This window comes from Erpetoichthys calabaricus, chromosome 4 (genome assembly GCF_900747795.2).
Source record: "Erpetoichthys calabaricus chromosome 4, fErpCal1.3, whole genome shotgun sequence".
Classification (NCBI taxonomy): domain Eukaryota; kingdom Metazoa; phylum Chordata; class Cladistia; order Polypteriformes; family Polypteridae; genus Erpetoichthys; species Erpetoichthys calabaricus.
Genome location: NC_041397.2, coordinates 154,955,782 through 154,974,142, shown reverse-complemented (window position 1 = coordinate 154,974,142; position 18,361 = coordinate 154,955,782). Strand labels below are relative to the sequence as shown.

Here is an 18,361-nt window from a genome sequence, read left to right as displayed (position 1 = left end):
AAGTGGCTTGAAACAGATTCCAAGAAAAGTCAACGTTCAAGGTGCCTGTGTACCTGAACTCTGAGGACACAGTTGGATGTCCTTTCTTCTACTTTTAAGATTCCTGGAAACTGCACCAAAGGGCATGCTTATTAGAGAGGATGTACAGTTATCTTAGATGTGATGCTCCAAGAGGTAAGAATCCTGAAGTTGTCAGTTTTATAAGTAATTTGTGCATAATTCAGTTAAGAACTTGCCCCTTTTTTTTTACTTGTAATATTTTCTTGGCTTGAAATTATTCTATATGTATGCTTGCTCTGTCCAGTAAGCAACACTGCCAGTTTTATTTTAAACAGTAAAACCTCAGTGTGTGAATCCTCACAAACACAGTAATGGAAAGCACATCAGTGGCAACAATAAAAAAAACAGGGCTGCTGTTCCATATTGCAAAATAACATTTATTTTCTTAAGTTATTGTGCTTTGTTCTTAGATTTTTGAAAGAAATTAGACTTGATTTTCACTTACATGTAGCATTACTTTTCTTCTTTTACATTACCCTATACAGTGGAACCTCGGTTTGCGAGCATAATTTGTTCTGGAAACATGCTCGTGGTCCAAAGCACTCATATATCAAAGTGAATTTCCCCATAAGAAATAATGGAAACTCAGATGATTTGTTCCACAACCCAAAACTATTCATATAAAAATGATTAATACAAAATATAAAGTAAAAATACATAAAACAAATTAACCTGCACTTTACCTTTGAAAAGAATCATGGCTGGTGTGAGTGAGTTTCTAAACTCTTGTGGGATTGCACCCCAACAGGACGACACATGGAAGAGCGTTCCAAAGCAATCATAGTCTCCCAGCGCTTGTAGCAGTTCGCCGTGAAAGCAAATCCAAAAAGATCGCGGACATGCTATAAGCGCCTGCCGTTGATGGGTGATACAAGGAACAAGGAACATTATAAATGTGCAGGGGCCCCTGCCTGACTGCTGTGTCTGTGTATAAATAACCCACGCTGTTGCTGTTTCAAGCTGATAAAGCTGGTGTTGCTAAAGTACTGAGACTCAGCTTCGTGTTTTAGGGTGCAAGACGGGGACTCACACGTCACAGCACACACGTCCTTGTGCACAAGCACACACACACACACACATGAGCACGCGCGTGCACACACACATACATACACACACATGCCAGCGAGCACACACACATACACACACACGCGTGCACACACAGTCACAATGCTAATGCTGTAGTAAACAGTATACGCTCGTACGGATGTTTACTATGAGTGAGGCACGCCAACTCAGATGGAGAATAGGAGACGAATGCCCACAATCCCACAGCGAGAGAGAGAGAAGAACCATCAGCTCAGCTGTGATCACATGACGCTCAGCAGAACAAAGCGTATGCATACTACTCGTACTGCAAGACCTCGCTTGTTTATCAACGTTAAAATTTATTCAAAATTTTTGCCTCGTCTTGCAAAACACACATAAACCAAATTACACGCAAACCGAGGTTCCACTGTATAGTCAACATCGTGTTAAAAATCTCTGTATATCTAATGCTAATGTTTTATGGTCAGATGTAGTTACATGCGAATATCTTACTTTTTCTTTCCTGCTTATTTTTTGTTTAGGCTGTCATTAATACCCTGGCTACTCTACAGGTGTAACTAATAGTAATGAGTATAAAGCAGAGGCTAATAAAAAAGTAATAATAATGTGCAAATTAAAGTCATATGTTCTAGTTAAATGTATTTAGCATTTATATACCTTCACGCTTACTAATTTTTCTTCTCATTTGACTCTCACAGTTATGATTTTTAATACATGCCATTTATTTATTAAAAACATATGAAAAAGTGTACTTCTTTTTAATTGTTAGTTATAAAAATGAAAAATGGCACATTTAAGACACTGTATCAATATGGGTGAACAACAACCACAAACACATTAGATGAGGAGTATACACATAAAAGACATTGATGATATTCTATGTTGATTAGACATAAAAGTTAGAATTTCACTGCACACTGTTCACATTTTATTAATTATGAACTGAACTATGTGATTCTGCTTTAATTCTAGTCTTTCACTAGAGAATATATTTTATTTTAAAGCTGTTAAATTTAATTCAGTTTTATTGTTCCAAAAGGAAAGTTTAGTGCATCAGCACGTTTTACAAAGAGACTATGACATAACATTACAAGCGTTATAAAAAACATAAACTTAGTACAATAAATATAATATAGCAGTTAGAACTTACAGTAAACATTAGATCAAACATATTATGCATGAAAATTAAACCATCATTTAGACTTGACTTGAGCACCCCCTTTAGGCCACAAGTGTCATAGTCAGCAGTATCCCTGCAGTTTGAAGGTCTTGGGGCAAACCCTGACACTGCAGCACAGAAGCACACACACACCAACTGCCAAGATGCACAGAAACACTACTCCCACTCTAATGTGAAAAAGGAAATCCTGGCAAGGAGTGAAGAGAGGGAAGTGCTCGGTGCATGCCGTCATCGGGAGGCTAGGAAAGCTGATGAGGGAGCTGTACGATCAACCAGAAGAACAAAGTTCCAGATGGTGGGCTCCGGAAGGAGGTAGATGTTGAATGCAAAATCGTTACACCCTGCCAATGATTTATGTCTCTTGTGTTCACTTACCTCCTAGACGGAGGAAGCCTGATGCCCTCGGAAATGATGACAGCAGTGTGAGCTTGGACAGCTCAAGCATTGGAGACCTCGCCCCGCTGTTCGCCCCAAGAGGGTCACGAGACCTGGCCCGAGACGATAAGGGGTCGGATGGTGTGCCGTGATTTCCACCAGTAAGTTGGTGAAGATGGAGCTGGGTGAACAACCATCATGACTCCATAGGACATCCGACTGAGTGTGTTTGGTGGCTCATGGTTTGTGGACAGGGAAAATAGAAACCAGAGTTCACAGCTGACCAAAATAACTAACTATGTTGTAATGGTATGGGTACTGTAAAGGGTACTCCAGCCTATACGGGATATTTTACTGGTGACTGACCTAATGAAGAAGGCGATTGAGGGTGTGGAGAGGATGGCCAAAGAGCCCCTAAAGATGGTGCAGGACTTTCTAAGGAAGCTTGGCTTGGGACTCTGCACCCATGTTGTGACACTGGTGCCGTACAGGGAAAGGGAACCCTGAGCGAATTGTCCTTGGATGGTTCAGAAGAATGACAAGTAGCCAGGATTCTGACAGTGGCAAAGGACATGATGACCCGGTGGTGGGGGAGAAGAAACAGCAAAGGCTGGATGAAACAGAGTGGCATGTTGGGGCTGGGATCCAGGCAGTTCAGTTCTTCACCAAACAGCACAGGCTCTCCCTTTACCTCATAGGGAGACCCAGACTGTGTCCATACTCCAGAGCAGAAAGGAGATCCACGTAAGAAGGAGGAGGGTCTCCTAACAAAGCATCACATGAGGGCTAGAGCAGACTCACCTGAGCATGGGCAGAGGCAGGAATTCCAGTCCCTGCTCCCAAACTGTTCGATCATGAGCCCTAGGAAGGGGTGGCTGTGTTACGAATGCCTCCAGTCAGAACATGGCTGGAGATGCTGCCCATATGTGGCAAGAAAGGATGCTGGAAAGCAGCATTGGTGTGGCATCTCCCCAGTAAACCTGTTCTTTGTGTGTTGCAGGGCAGTGCTATGGAGGAAAGCCAACTCTCGTGGGTTAGGATGCTTCACTCCACAAGGCTCAGTTGAGTGGCAGATGGCATACACCCTTGCCCGGCTATGACGCCTCCTTAATGGAAACACCTGGGAGAAAGGCGTGCTTAGGGCATTATTTCCCCTGGATACCTAGATGGCAGCCCCTTTGATTGTGGCAGCGCCACAGATTCCCACAGGGCATGCTGGGAGATGGAATTTGGTGGCTCAGCCCTGTTGGATTTTGCAGAATCTTCTGAGCTCTACTTTGTCGGGCTCCAGGCTCACCTAGAAGTGCTTCTGGACCAAACTAACAGGAAACACCAGGCGCAGCATAACAGCGATAGCTCCAGTAGCCAGAGTCAGGTGGAAGGAGATGAAGCTTGCTGGAGGAAGGAGGAGGCAGAGAGAGAGAGCCATGGACACTGTGAGAGGGACTTTAAAGTCACAGTGCTTATGGGCAACTTCAAAACACAGCAAGAGAGAAAAGAATGGGAAGTTAAACTCATGCTAAAATTTAATACATTACAACATGGCTTGAATAAAGACAAGAGTTTTATGGCCAGATATGAGGATTGTTTACATCTCTCAGAATGACAGACAACCTGTCTACAGATCCACATTGTTTTGAAAAACTCATTACAAACTTCAAAAGACTTTGTTGGACAGTTATCTTATCCAAAGATCTTGACCATACATTGTTCTTCTCTCTCTTGTTAAATTAACCCTAGCCTGAATGAATCTATTAATTTTTTACATTCAAAATTTCTCATTTAAATATTTACCAATGTTGTTTCTTGTCCTAGAGTGTATATATAAACACAGGGAACTCCAGTCTCTGTATTACATCTTGCCTGAAGAAGGGGCCTGAGTTGCCTCGAAAGCTTGCATATTGTAATCTTTTTAGTTAGCCAATAAAAGAGTGTCATTTTGCTTGGCTTTACTCTACCTGTAAATTTATTAACCATATAGATGTTAAAGTATGAACAAATGCTGTATGACATTGTTGTAACATTTTTTTTCTGCAGACATAATAAATATTAGAAATGTTTATATTTTGAAAATTTAAAATTCTTAGCCATAGGTAGAAAATAAGTATCCCGACATGAAAATTCAACAGCTGAAATGTTTTGTCTCTAACCACATTTATATTGTTTCCAGCATGAAACAGGTTTACCTGTTGTTCTGTAAAAAGTCATTTCAAGGGTCTGCTCTAATCATTTGGCACTAACAGCCCGATTATATGTTCATTTTCAGGTTTATACAAAATTAACCAATTTACTCATAGATCATCTTACCTTAATATAATACCTATAACTTGTTTTTAGAAGTGCTGGAACATAGAATAGCATTCTCTCATCCAATTAAACAATAAGCCAGTGCTGCTGTAATTCTTCCAGAAATGCCCCTAGGAAAAGCTGAAAAGTGCAGTTTTGTCGTGTTTCCAGCATGCGATTCTTCATTTCATAATGCCATTACATTAGTTGTGCCAAAAGCCTTTTCATCTAGCTTTTTAAAAAAGATGGAATGCAAGTGTTTCACACTTATTGGAGGCAATCTTTGTTGAGCAGAATATATTTTTCTCCCTTAACATCACTGAAAAATGTGCCAAGAATTACAAATGTAGTTTCCCACTCTAAACTGCATTGTCTGCACAAATACATTTTTTTCCTTTGACCTTTGCAATCTCTTTCTACTACAATAAGTCTACCATCTGTATATTTTTGCAGTGATGTTATTAATAGAAGACGTTGAATGTTTTTACTGATAACAATGTGTGAATAATTACATTGATGTTCTTTGCAACCATATTTATATACACTATGGATCTTCTGTCATTTGGCAGATGTTGTGTATGTCCAGCATGGTTGAACTGAAGCAATTACTGTTCAGCAATTTTTTATGTATTGATTGAGCTGGTTTTGAAAAAATGAGAAAAAAAGATTTCCAAAGCTAAATACCAACATACTGTATATAAAGCACTTTAAATGCATGCACACACTAATTCCTTCATTTTTATATTATAATAAGAATGAAAATAAGAAAAATAAAAATTCAAAGAAAATAAACTGAACTGCCAAAAAAGAAATATTTGTGCAAACTGGAAAATGACTTATGCATTAAAATAAAAAAATAGCCATTAAAATGATTATTGCAAAGAAAAATATACAACTAACTTTAGAGTTCACTTCTCAGTTTTAGATAATTTTGTATAAGAAGAACAGTTTAGTGCTGCAAACATATGAACAGATAGATAGATAGATAGATAGATAGATAGATAGATAGATAGATAGATAGATAGATAGATAGATAGATAGATAGATAGATACTTTATTAATCCTAAGGGGAAATTCACAAAAATAGAAATAGCAAAATAAAAGTAGAAAAGTACACATACACATACAGTCATACACGGAGCTGCTGAAAAGGCTGCCACTCTCGGCGGCGCCGGAACTGTGCTAGATAAGAATAAGATATGAACATGTCATGTCTAATGCTTTCTAAAACGTATGCAATGTAAGTGATGGACTACTGTTGTAGTTTTTTTCTTCCCATTATTTTTTTTTGCTGTTTCTATCTTAATTTTCTATATTCTTTGTGGTTTACTGTGTTATTTTGTGTCTAACTATATTAGTAACTTCATATAGTAATTTGGGCCATATGAAGTAAAAGGTTGAACTGAAAAGTATACCTGCCAAAATACATGGACTAAGCTAATATTTATAATATTTAATATTGCATATTAAAAAATGTATGTGTGATGAAGGAGGCATGCCCTTTAGTTGCCTCAGGGAGATACCATTCATTAGTATATTTATGAAAGGGTAAAGGTTATTTACATGCTGAAAAAAAAGAAGGTAAAAAAAATCAATGTTTTAGCTGAACAGCCTTCATCATTTCTGTCTAGATAGATAGATAGATAGATAGATACTTATTTGCATATGGAAATATGAAACCCACAACTCCCAGATCTTGGGTTAAATCAGGCCCCTCAAAGAAATTCTTCCAGCTTCTTAAGCTCTTCTTTTAGCTTAAGAGAACATCACTTAATAATTAGCTAGTATTTACCTACAGCTACTTTGAATCACAGATACAATGTGACATGAGCCAGAGAAGATACAAATTTTCTCAACAAATATACACCTGCCGTATATTTTGAGAATATTTTAAACATGAAATACTCTTGTTTGATCTTAACCCCAGGAGTGTGCATTATCATTGCCAAGATCAACAGAGTTTCCTGAGGCTCTTTTTGGAAAAAGGGGGTAAGATTACAAAGGTTTTACACATTTACACAAATAAAGATCGCTAGCAATTTAGCAAGAGCAGGCCAACTTCAGCCACTCTGTAACCAGAAAATCCTTGTGGAAATCTGAGTTAAAGATCTAAACATATGTCTTTCCATGATCAAAATCATGATGCCTGGGCCAGCTCTAAGCAAGTAATTGTGAAAGGTGGGTACATACAGTATGTTTTCTCAATAATATCCACACTTTTAAATATAGCACTAACGCTTGAGATCACTTGGGTAAATTAGACTTATTTGGCTACAATATCATTGTAGATAAAGGAAAAATACATCCAGCATACTGAGGGGGATAATGTATCCACTGCATAGTGCATCAGACATGATTTCCTTAAGAATATATTAAATTGCTTCAAAATATGTAAATATTAATACTAATAGTCAAAATATTTAAATGTCACCAATTGGAAATGTAGTAACAAAGTCCACCAACCTTTTTTGTCACCAAAATAGAGCGTTTGCTGAGCAGGATTTGACCACTGGAGGGAAGTATTGTCATTGTGATCCACTCTGCAGGTCAGATTTGCAGTTCCTCCTTCAGTAACTGTCACATTCTGAGTTATGGGAAACTGTCCTTGGCTTGCTGTGAATTAAGAAAGTAAAGTAATATGTGCATTTACTAAGATTATTTGTATAACACAATAGATTTGATAGTTTTATATAACATTTTCAAAGAAGTCTAGGACTGTTTCCTTTTTCATTCTGACGCAAACATACATTACAAAAGTTATATATGTAAAGCTAACAGAAATTGTTTTGAAATTATACACAGTATATAAAGAAATCTGCTTGAACAGTTGCAAAATGTGTAGAGTAATATCAGCAACATTGGCCCCTGTAAGCTAATGGAAGCAACAGCTGTCATGCAACAGAGTGTAGAGACAACTTAGAGATACTATTAACATAAAAGAGTCTAATCGAGCCTATTCACCTAATGCATATTTTTCATATTTACAGTTAGGTCTGTAAATATTTGAATAGTTACATAATTTTCATAATTTTGGCTCTATACGCCATCACAATGGTTTTGAAATGAAGAAATTACTTGATTGAAATGTAGGCTTTCAGCATTAATTCAAAGGATAAAAACAGAAATATCATACGAGCCATCTAGGAATGATAGCCATTTTTATACATGATTTAATACATGGTCCCCTCATTTTCAGGGGCTCAAAAATATTTGGACAATTGACTGACAAACTTTTCCATAGCCATGTGTGAGCAATCCCTCATTATTACATCAATGATTAACTATTAACCAGGTAGAAAGTCTGGAATTGATTCCAGGTGTGGAATTTGCACTTGGAAGCTATCACTGTTAACTCTCAATATGAGGTCCAAAGAGCTGTCCATTTAAGCAAAAACAGGCTATCACTATGCTGAGAAAACAACACAAACCCATCAAAGATATAGCAGACACACCAAGAGTGGCCAAATCAACTATCTGGTACATTCTTAAAGAGAAGGAACACACTGGTCACCTCAGCAACACCAGAAGGCCTGGACACCCAAGGAAAACAACTGTGCTGGAAGATTACAAGAATTCTTTCCTTGGTGAAGAAAAACAAATTCACAACGTTTAGCCAAACCAAGAACACTCTCTGGGAGGAAGACCTATCATTGCCAAAGTCTACAATCAAGAGAAGACTTCACAAAAGTAAACAGAGAGGGTTTACCACAAGGGATTGGTAATTCTCAAGTTTTGCAACAGTTTTCTTTAGACAAATGAAAATAAGAACAATATGAAACAGAATAATGGATACTGAAGAGTATGGAGAAGAGAAAGAATGGCTCATGATCCAATGAATACCACATAATCTGTGAAACATGGTGGAGGCAGTGTTATGCCACGGGTGTGTGTGACTGCCAATGAAAGTGGTTTACTGGTGTTTATTGATGATTTGACTGCTGACAGAAGTTGCAGGATGATTTTTGAAGTGTACAGAGCTACACTGTCTGCTCAGATTCAGACAAATGCTGCAAAAGTGACAGGACAAAGCTTCACAGTATAGATGGACAATAAGCCAAAATATATTGTGAACGGCAAACCATGTGCTTTTCAAGTCAAAGAAATAGAATATTCTTCAATGACGAGTCAATCAACTGACCTCTACCTGACTGGACATGCATTTCACTTGCTGAAGACAAAACTGACGGCAAAAAGTCCAACAAACATGTACCCAATGAATGAATTCAAACTCCTCCAAAAACAACAAATGTAAGCCCACAAAAATATAAAAACTAACTCTTTTGTTCTGTATGGTCATACTGGGAGTGTTGTTTATGTATATATTTGTGCCTCGCCTGATTGGGGTGTCTTTTGTTACTTAAGGTCATATTGAGAGTTTTGTGTATGTTTATGTATGTGTATGAGGGATCTGTTGGGACAGGCCTTCCTTTCTAGTTAAAAGTGGGGATTTGGTGTGTTTTGAGGGATTTTCTCTGTATATGGGGCAGGAAAGTACTCAACAGACAGCTAAATGAGACTTTGTTTGGTTGGTGCTGTTGCGTACAGTAAACTGTATAATTGTTCAGTTAAAATATATCTATATATGTAAATCTTTCTTTTATGGTGTTCCATAACTGTTTCCTTTTATTTTCTGTCTTTGCTTAATGACAAGCTTTGGGAAAAGAAGTGCCAGAAGAACCAGGTCTAATGTGCTAACAATGTAGCATTTCTCTCTTTGATTTTGAGGGAAAAAAAATCTCCAAGTGTTTCAAGGACAAAAGACTGGCCATCCCCCAGTGGGCTTTCTACCAAACATAAATGTGCTAAAGTTGTTCATCATTGTTAACAGTGTGTTTTATAATGGTATAGAGTATAATAACCTGCATTTATTGAAATTTTTAGACTTTGTCCGGACATTTATTTTGTTATGAAAATCAGAAGAACTCTATGATATCATATCAATATAATGATACTGCAATGCTGTTCACCATGACCAATAATGCTTTATGCTATTGGTTTCAGTCTTACTTACAGGTAGAAAATTCTTTGTTAGTTGTGGTGATTATACTTCAGAAACCCATGATATTTTATATGATGTACCACAAGAACCTATTATGCTTCCATTAAGTCAGATTATCTGAAAGCACAAGGTGAGCTACCACAGCTATGCAGATGACACATAGCTGCATTTATCAATAGCGCCTCATAACCCTGGCGCACTCTTGGCTCTCTGATACTGTGTCTGGTTTGTATTTTTGAATGGATGAGCAGTGACTTTCTCAAACTAAATAAGAAGAAAACAGCAATCTTGGTTATTGGCAAAAATGAAGATAGTGAGGATATTTGAAACAAACTTTATTCCTTAGGCTTAAAAGTCAAGTCAGAGGTAAAGAATTTAAGGATAACTATTGACTCTGGCCTAAATTTTAAATCATATATTAATCAGATTACTAGATCTGCATTTTTGCACTTAAGAAATATACTGTAGGTAAAGTTAGACCTCTTATAACTGAAGCTGAAAAATTAGTTCACATTTTTGTTTTCAGTCGACTAGATTGCTGTAATGCACTCCTTACTTGTCATAGTTGAGTTGCTTTTATCCTGGGAATGAGAAGGGTTGAATATCAAACTAAAGTGGCCCCCAAAATCTTTTCAGTGGGAATTAAACTTTTAGGTTCATTTTCAACATTATTCGATTTGAAAATGCTATAAAATGCATCTGCCTTTCCTTTCTTTACACCCAGCTGATTAACACTAGAATTACCAGAGCCTACGAAAAAACTCGTAGACCTGTCCCACCTTAAATCGCTTCGCACCTCTCCATCAGCGTCTTTTGTCCTGTAAATGTGTTGATAAGCAGCAAGCAGCCTACTATCACGTCCCCCCACCACCACACAGTTTTCTCAGCTCAAGATTTATTTACTTACTTCCTTCAGCGTTAAGTCACAAGTAGACTGCAGAGCTTCCCGTGTACAAAGTACAGCGATGGCAAAAGTGCGATGTGCATTCTTTTTCCGATGTAGAACCATCGTCATCATCTGAGTTCACCTCTGTTATAGCGTGTCTTTATGTGAAAACAGCAGTGTCAGATGGGGAGGGGGTGGGATCGTGAACGCCACTGAGAGAATAAAACTGAATAAAAAAAACAAAGCTAACCTTTACAAGTATCATAAATTTACACCAGCTGTTACAGGCTCAAATCAAATGTGTGTTTTTATTCTAAGATAGTAAGAATAAGAGCAGCTCACTTCTCAAAATGGAATCATCCAGGGGGTTGAACCCGTGAAGTTTGGATTACCAATCAACAGATGATACCGTTGCACCACCGAAGCGATCGTATTGAAAGGGTGAGAATGTTGCACCCTAACGCGGGTTCTTTTTCTGCAGTTATATTCTTGAATAGAAGCGCACTTGTTCTGTTATATTTGTACCTTTTGTGAAAAGTGTTTATTTGATATTTGGACTTCAGGCTTCACACATTAAACACGTCATGCCAACATTTTGTCAATTATTTCTAAAACATGAACACTTCTGTTTTAACGATGTGTTTATATAGATTGTTGTAGACACGGAACACACGTGAAATGCATGTGTTCCAAATAACCATATAGTATTTATAAAAGGTGTAATTTTGCTTGACTTCTCACTCTATACAACTCTAAGCAACTGACATGCAGGTAAACCGACTTGAGCTGAGAAAACTGTGCGGTGCTGGGGGGATGTGATAGTAGGCTGCTTGCTGCTTATCAACACATTTACAGGACAAAAGATGTGGATGGAGAGGTGTGAAGCGATTTAAGGTGGAACGGATCTACAAGTTTTTTCGTAGGCTTTGGTAATTCTAGTGTTAAAGAAACACAAAATTAAACCCACTAAAAATAACACCCATTTAGCCTTTCTAGAATTTAAATGTTTTGCTGCCTTGATATACACCAGATTCTTGTGATCTACTTAAATCACAAATGGATATATAGCACCTTCCAACCAATGACACCATTGTTCCTTTTGACAGTTGAAGCCCATATGGAACCCAGTGGGGGAGGAGGGACACCCCTCAACTTACCTAATAAGTACTATGAGACCTCAAATGGCTTGGAGTTCCCCTTAACTTATCTAAATGGCACCACATGAATGAGAATGCCCTAGATGACCAGCTATGTCACCTAATGGGTTGACCAGCTCAGATTTTTCCAAAGATGGCTTAGTTGCTAATAAATGGAAATTTCACACACCATAGTTCTGTTCAATTAGAGGTCATCTATTTACTTTAAACAGGGCATAGATGTAACATTCTAGAATCTGTGAAATGTTTTGAGAGAACTGACCCAACTCTACTGCCAGCCCCATCAACTTTGAACTTAAACTATAATGTAAAGGTCAATAATTATTTTATCAAATGAATTCTAGACTTGAGTTGCCCAAATAAATGTATGGTGACTTTTCTTAGTAAAGATAGTAATAGGAACGATGAATGGACTAAAATTCTTAATAAACCATCAATAATAAAGTATCTATCTATCTATCTATCTATCTATCTATCTATCTATCTATCTATCTATCTATCTATCTATCTATCTATCTATCTATCTATCTTATCTATCTATCTATCTATCTATCTATCTATCTATCTATCTAAGATAGATATAAGAGTTCATCCGCCCAGCAGGACGCTGACGGCTGGGTGACGTTCTGGATTAATATTGAACATTTAAAACGCTGACTCGGTAAAGTGGGTTGGACGGATTGCATCTTTTTTGGAATAGTTATTTGTATTTTTTCGATGTGTTTTCAGATGAAAAATCCGGCACGAAGCGGAAGCGGAAGCAAAAGCAGAAGCGGACAATGGCCGACAGTGAGGGGAATCGCATTGCAACTGTAGTCGCGGAACTCCAGGCACTCGATGAACAGATTCAGAATCTTCTGTCCAGACGAAGATACCTCAGAGATCTGAAGGCTCGGCTGTTGGATAAACCGTCCTCGCCATCTGTTATCGGCGTAACATCAACCCCGCGTTGTGCCGCGCAAGTCACCTTCACCCCCCGCGCCTCGTAGGAGCGACACCGATGATGACCTCGGTGTATTTCAGCTATGCAGGCGGGGGTTCAAGGCCAGAACACCTCCATCGGCACAGGCAAGCATCGTAACCCAGAACCGGTTTGACCCTCTAAGCGTCCCCAGTTCACCTTCAGCTCCTGGTGATGTAATTGTGGTAGGTGATTCTATTGTTAGGAACCTCAATATCACTTGCCCTAATAGAAAATCTTTTGTTTCTTGTTTTCCCGGTGCTCGTGTCCGAGATGTGACGAGACGTGCACCGGCGATCTACAAGAACAGGGCAGTTGGAGCCATTGTTATACATGCTGGCGTAAACGACATAAGGCACCGACAGTCGGAGATCCTCAAGGCAGACTTCACTGCATTAATTAAAGACACAAAGGAGAGGACCCCATCGGCAAAGATCTTCATCTCGGGTCCACTCCCTCTCGTCAGACGATCAAACGAGTATTACAGTCGTCTGCTTGGTTTAAACAACTGGCTGCAGGGCTTCTGCAAGAATCAAGACATCGGGTTCATTAACAACTGGGACCTCTTTTGGGAAAGACCGCGTTTCTTCAAGCGAGATGGCCTGCATCCGAACAGCTTCGGCGCCCGGGGTCCTCTCCGAAAACATATCGAAGGTAATTCGTTTATCTTGACTATCTATCTCTGCTTTTACCCCCTTCCGAAATGCCACTCCTGTGTTTGGTCATGATAATTGTTTAAAAAAATCTTCCATAAAAGTGCGCAACATAAATACTGTAATAACCAATCTTAATGCACATAGAAAATCTAGGCAATACGACATAAACGCCAATAATTTAATTAAAGTTACTACTTTAGATGAAGAATGTATTAAAACTGTAAAAACAGATCATAGATTAAACAAAAAATACACACAGAGCGGCGCTAATAAAAATAACTTAATTCCTGTTCCCTATATCAATAACGCACATAGTATTCATCTCTGCTCCTCCGAAACATTGAATATGGCACTATTAAATATTAGAGCTTTAACTAACAAGACGTTTTTTATCAACGACATTATTAGTGAAAAAAAAAAGATTTTATTGCACTAAGTGAAACGTGGCTTAGCTCAGATGGCGCAGCTGTTTTAATCGAATCTGCGCCTCCGGATTACAGTTTTACTCGTGCTGATCGCCAAGGAAAGAGAGGTGGCGGATTAGCAAACATTTACTCTAGCAGGTTAAAATGTAAAAATATCAGTTTTGGTAAGTTCAAGTCTTTTGAGTATCTCGCCATTGTTATTCAGGGAGATTCTCACGTTCTAGTATTATCCGTGTATAGACCTCCTAAATTCAACGTGTCTTTCTTTGAGAAATTCTCTGACTTGATGTCAATCTTAATTACGAACTATGACGCACTCTTAATAGTCGGCGACTTTAATTTTCATGTAGATAATCAATGTGACCAAAAAGTAAAAGAATTTATGAACCTCCTGGACTCTTTTGATTTGAGACAGCTCGTTAATCAGCCTACACATAAAGCAGGTCATACGTTAGACTTAGTAATTACTAAAGGACTAAAAGTTGATATAAAGCAGGTCATTGATACGGGTCTTTCAGACCATTTTCTTCTACTTTTTAATATAGAAATAATGATAGAAAACACACATGAGAAGCATATTGTTAAAAAACGCTTCTTTGACTCATCAGCAACTTTAAAACTTACAAACATTCTAACCAATCAGTCCGTTTATAGCGCCAACTATAATAGCGAGGAGAATGTAAATAGTAAGGGTGGAAAGATTTAATACTAAAGTGAGGGCTGCTGTTGACATAGTTGCACCTGAAAAGACAGTTAAAAAATCTTCTAGCATTGTTATACCTTGGAAGACCCAAAGAGTGTCTGATTTAAAGAGAACATGCCGTAGAGCTGAGCGTAAATGGAGGAAGACTAAACTAACTATTGACTATGAGATATTAAAAGTTAAAATAACAGAATACAATAACACAGTCCGTCTTGAGAGGCGCTGCTATTTCTCTAAGATTATAAATAACAATGCTAGTAATCCCAGAGTCTTATTTTCGACAATTGATCATCTGTTAAACCCAGGTAACTCAAAGGAATGCCTCCTAAGTACTTCCAGTAAAACCTGTGAGGCTATCGCTGTATTTTTCAATCAAAAAATTAATGATATTAGAAATAACATAGTATATCTCCCCAACACTAAGGATCCTCCGAAACCCCAGTACTCCATAATAAATAAATTAGAGTCTTTCACTAGGATAGATTTACCTGATTTACATAAAATAATTTCTCAAATGAAACCATCCACCTGTGCCCTTGACCCAATACCAACAAATTTTTTCAAAGAAGTATCGGGTGTGCTTATTGATAATGTTCTTGACATAGTAAATTCGTCATTAGATATGGGGGTCTTCTCAGACTGTCTTAAGACTGCGGTAGTTAAACCCCTACTTAAGAAAAAATAATCTCGACCCCTCTGCTCTTGAAAATTATAGACCCATCTCTAACCTGCCTTTCTTAAGTAAAATTCTAGAGAAGGCAGTCATTATGCAGTTAAATGAGCACCTCAATAAACATGCTATTCTTGATAAATTTCAGTCTGGTTTTAGAACAAATCACAGCACAGAAACTGCACTCGTTAAAGTAGTAAATGACTTGCGGGTAAATGCAGACAGAGGCCATTTATCTGTTCTCATCCTCTTAGATTTGAGTGCCGCATTTGACACCATTGATCATAATATTCTTAAGAATCGCCTTAGTCAATGGGTGGGGCCTCTCTGGCAGTGTCTTAAATTGGTTTGAATCCTACCTGGCAGGGAGAAAATTCTTTGTTAGTTGTGGTAATTATAACTCAAAGACACATGATATTCTATATGGTGTTCCACAAGGCTCTATCCTGGGTCCGCTGCTCTTCTCAATCTACATGCTTCCATTAGGTCAGATTATCTCGGGACATAACGTGAGCTACCACAGCTATGCTGATGACACACAGCTGTATTTATCAATAGCACCTGATGACCCCCAAATCTCTTGATTCGCTAACACAATGTCTAACCTGTATCTAAGAATGGATGAATAGCAACTTTCTCAAATTAAATAAAGAAAAAACCGAAATCTTAGTGATTGGCAATAATGGATACAATGAGGCTATTAGAAATAAACTGGATGCATTAGGATTAAAAGTCAAATCGGAGGTAAAAAGCTTAGGGGTAACCGTTGATTGTAATCTGAATTTTAAATCGCATATAATAAGATCACTAGGACAGCATTTTTTCACCTAAGGAACATAGCAAAAGTTAGACCTCTTATATCATCGAAAGATGCAGAGAAATTAGTTCATGCGTTTGTCTTTAGTCGGCTAGATTACTGTAATGCACTCCTCTCAGGACTACCCAAAAAAGACATCAATCGTTTGCAATTAGTGCAGAATGCAGCTGCTAGAATCCTTACCAGGAAAAGAAAATCCGAACACATTTCTCCAGTTTTGATGTCACTACACTGGTTACCTGTGTCATTCAGAATTGACTTTAAAATTCTGCTTATGGTTTATAAAGCTTTAAATAATCTCGCCCCGTCTTATATATCGAATGTCTGACACCTTATATTCCAAATCGCAACCTCAGATCCTCAACTGAGTGTCTCCTTAGAATTCCAAGAGCAAAACTTAAAAGAAGTGGTGAGGCGGCCTTCTGCTGTTATGCACCTAAAATCTGGAATAGCCTGCCAGTAGGAATTCGCCAGGCTAATACAGTGGAGCACTTTAAAAAACTACTGAAAACACATTACTTTAACATGGCCTTCTCATAACTTCACTGTAATTTAATCCTGACACTCTGTATATCCAATTCATTATAATAACTATTCATTCAAAATTTGTACTAACCCATACTCTCTCTTCTGTTTCCTTTTCCGGTGTCCTATTGTGGTGGCTTGTGCCACCACCATCTACCCAAAGCACCATGATGTTCCAACAAATGATGGATGGATTAAAAGCCAGAAGTCTGTATAACCATCAGCATCAAGTGACTCTGTGAGAACCCTAACTACAAAGAGGACTATTTCATTTATGTTAGTAGAATGCCCAAAGGGGACTGGGTGGTCTCGTGGCCTGGAACCCCTACAGATTTTATTTTTTTCTCCAGCCTTCTGGAGTTTTTTTTTGTTTTTTCTGTCCACCCTGGCCATCGGACCTTACTCCTTTTTATGTTAACTAAGGTTGTCTTATTTTAATTTCTTATTTGTCTTTTATTCTTCTTTTCTTCATTATGTAAAGCACTTTGAGCTACTTTTTGTATGAAAATGTGCTATATAAATAAATGTTGTTGTTGTTGTTATCTCTATCTATCTATCTATCTATCTATCTATCTATCTATCTATCTATCTATCTATCTATCTATCTATCTATCTATCTATCTATCTATCTATCTATCTATCTATCTATCTATCTATCTATCTATCTATCTATCTATCTATCTATCTAACAATAGAATCCAACAAATCTCTGCATCTGCTTAGCACTTTCTGGAACTTTCCAATTCAGAGTAGCATTTTTTTTTTGCCTTGTCCATACTGATTCCTAATCCTGACATTTCATAACTTTTCATAACATTTCATGACATAATATTACAATAGTTTAAAATAATAAACAAAATCACATTTCCTGTTTCCTACTGTGATCTCACATTTGTTATGTTTATAAGTATTGAGCAGCATGAATGTCATCAGAAAACACAAAGCCCAATGTTAATAACATTGTAATATGCAACAGATTTCTTGTTTTTGTAAGTGTTGATCAAATTAAATGCCTTCACTTTTCTCCACAGTAACTGTCTGAAATAGAAAGAACAACCCAATAATTGTGGGCATTGGTTGCTGCATTTTTAATGCACCCATTTGTCACCGCTCTCTTTTGTTTCCCCATTTTTTTGACTCACTTTTATCTTGCATGCTTTTGTTGGTAAACCCTTGGTAATCTGGTAATATTCTGTTGTATTACAGCCTTAATTAATGTGTATTGTATGTTTTATTGTTAGTTGTGAATGAATATTTTTTATACTTTTGTTATTTCTGTTGATTTTGTGTATATTTGGTTATTAATTTCATCTTTTGAAAAATTACACAAATTGGCTGTATACAAACCTGAATTTTCCTATCATGTACATAAACTTCTCTCTCTTGAAAACACAATTTCATAAAGTTATTTCTTCACAAACATTTTATATATGCATTTGCCACACAAAATTGTGTTCTAATATTAAGCATTTTCTTTAATGTTTAATTACAAAGTGATTACATCTTGCCTGAAGAAGGGGCCTGAGTTGCCTCGAAAGCTTGCATATTGTAATCTTTTTAGTTAGCCAATAAAAGGTGTCATTTTGCTTGGCTTTTCTCTACATTCATAATGGC

The 18,361-nt window shown here is 37.6% G+C and overlaps 1 protein-coding gene across 1 annotated transcript in view; it reads right to left on the bottom strand.

The window, feature by feature from the left end:
• Nucleotides 1-7,539, bottom strand: part of LOC114651156 (cell adhesion molecule 2-like) — a 233,519-nt gene extending 225,980 nt beyond the window's left edge. The window contains exon 1 of the mRNA XM_051925750.1: nucleotides 7,412-7,539. The gene's annotated coding sequence lies outside the window, so the exon portion shown is untranslated. The remainder of the gene's footprint in view (nucleotides 1-7,411) is intronic.
• Nucleotides 7,540-18,361: the final 10,822 nt, after the last annotated feature.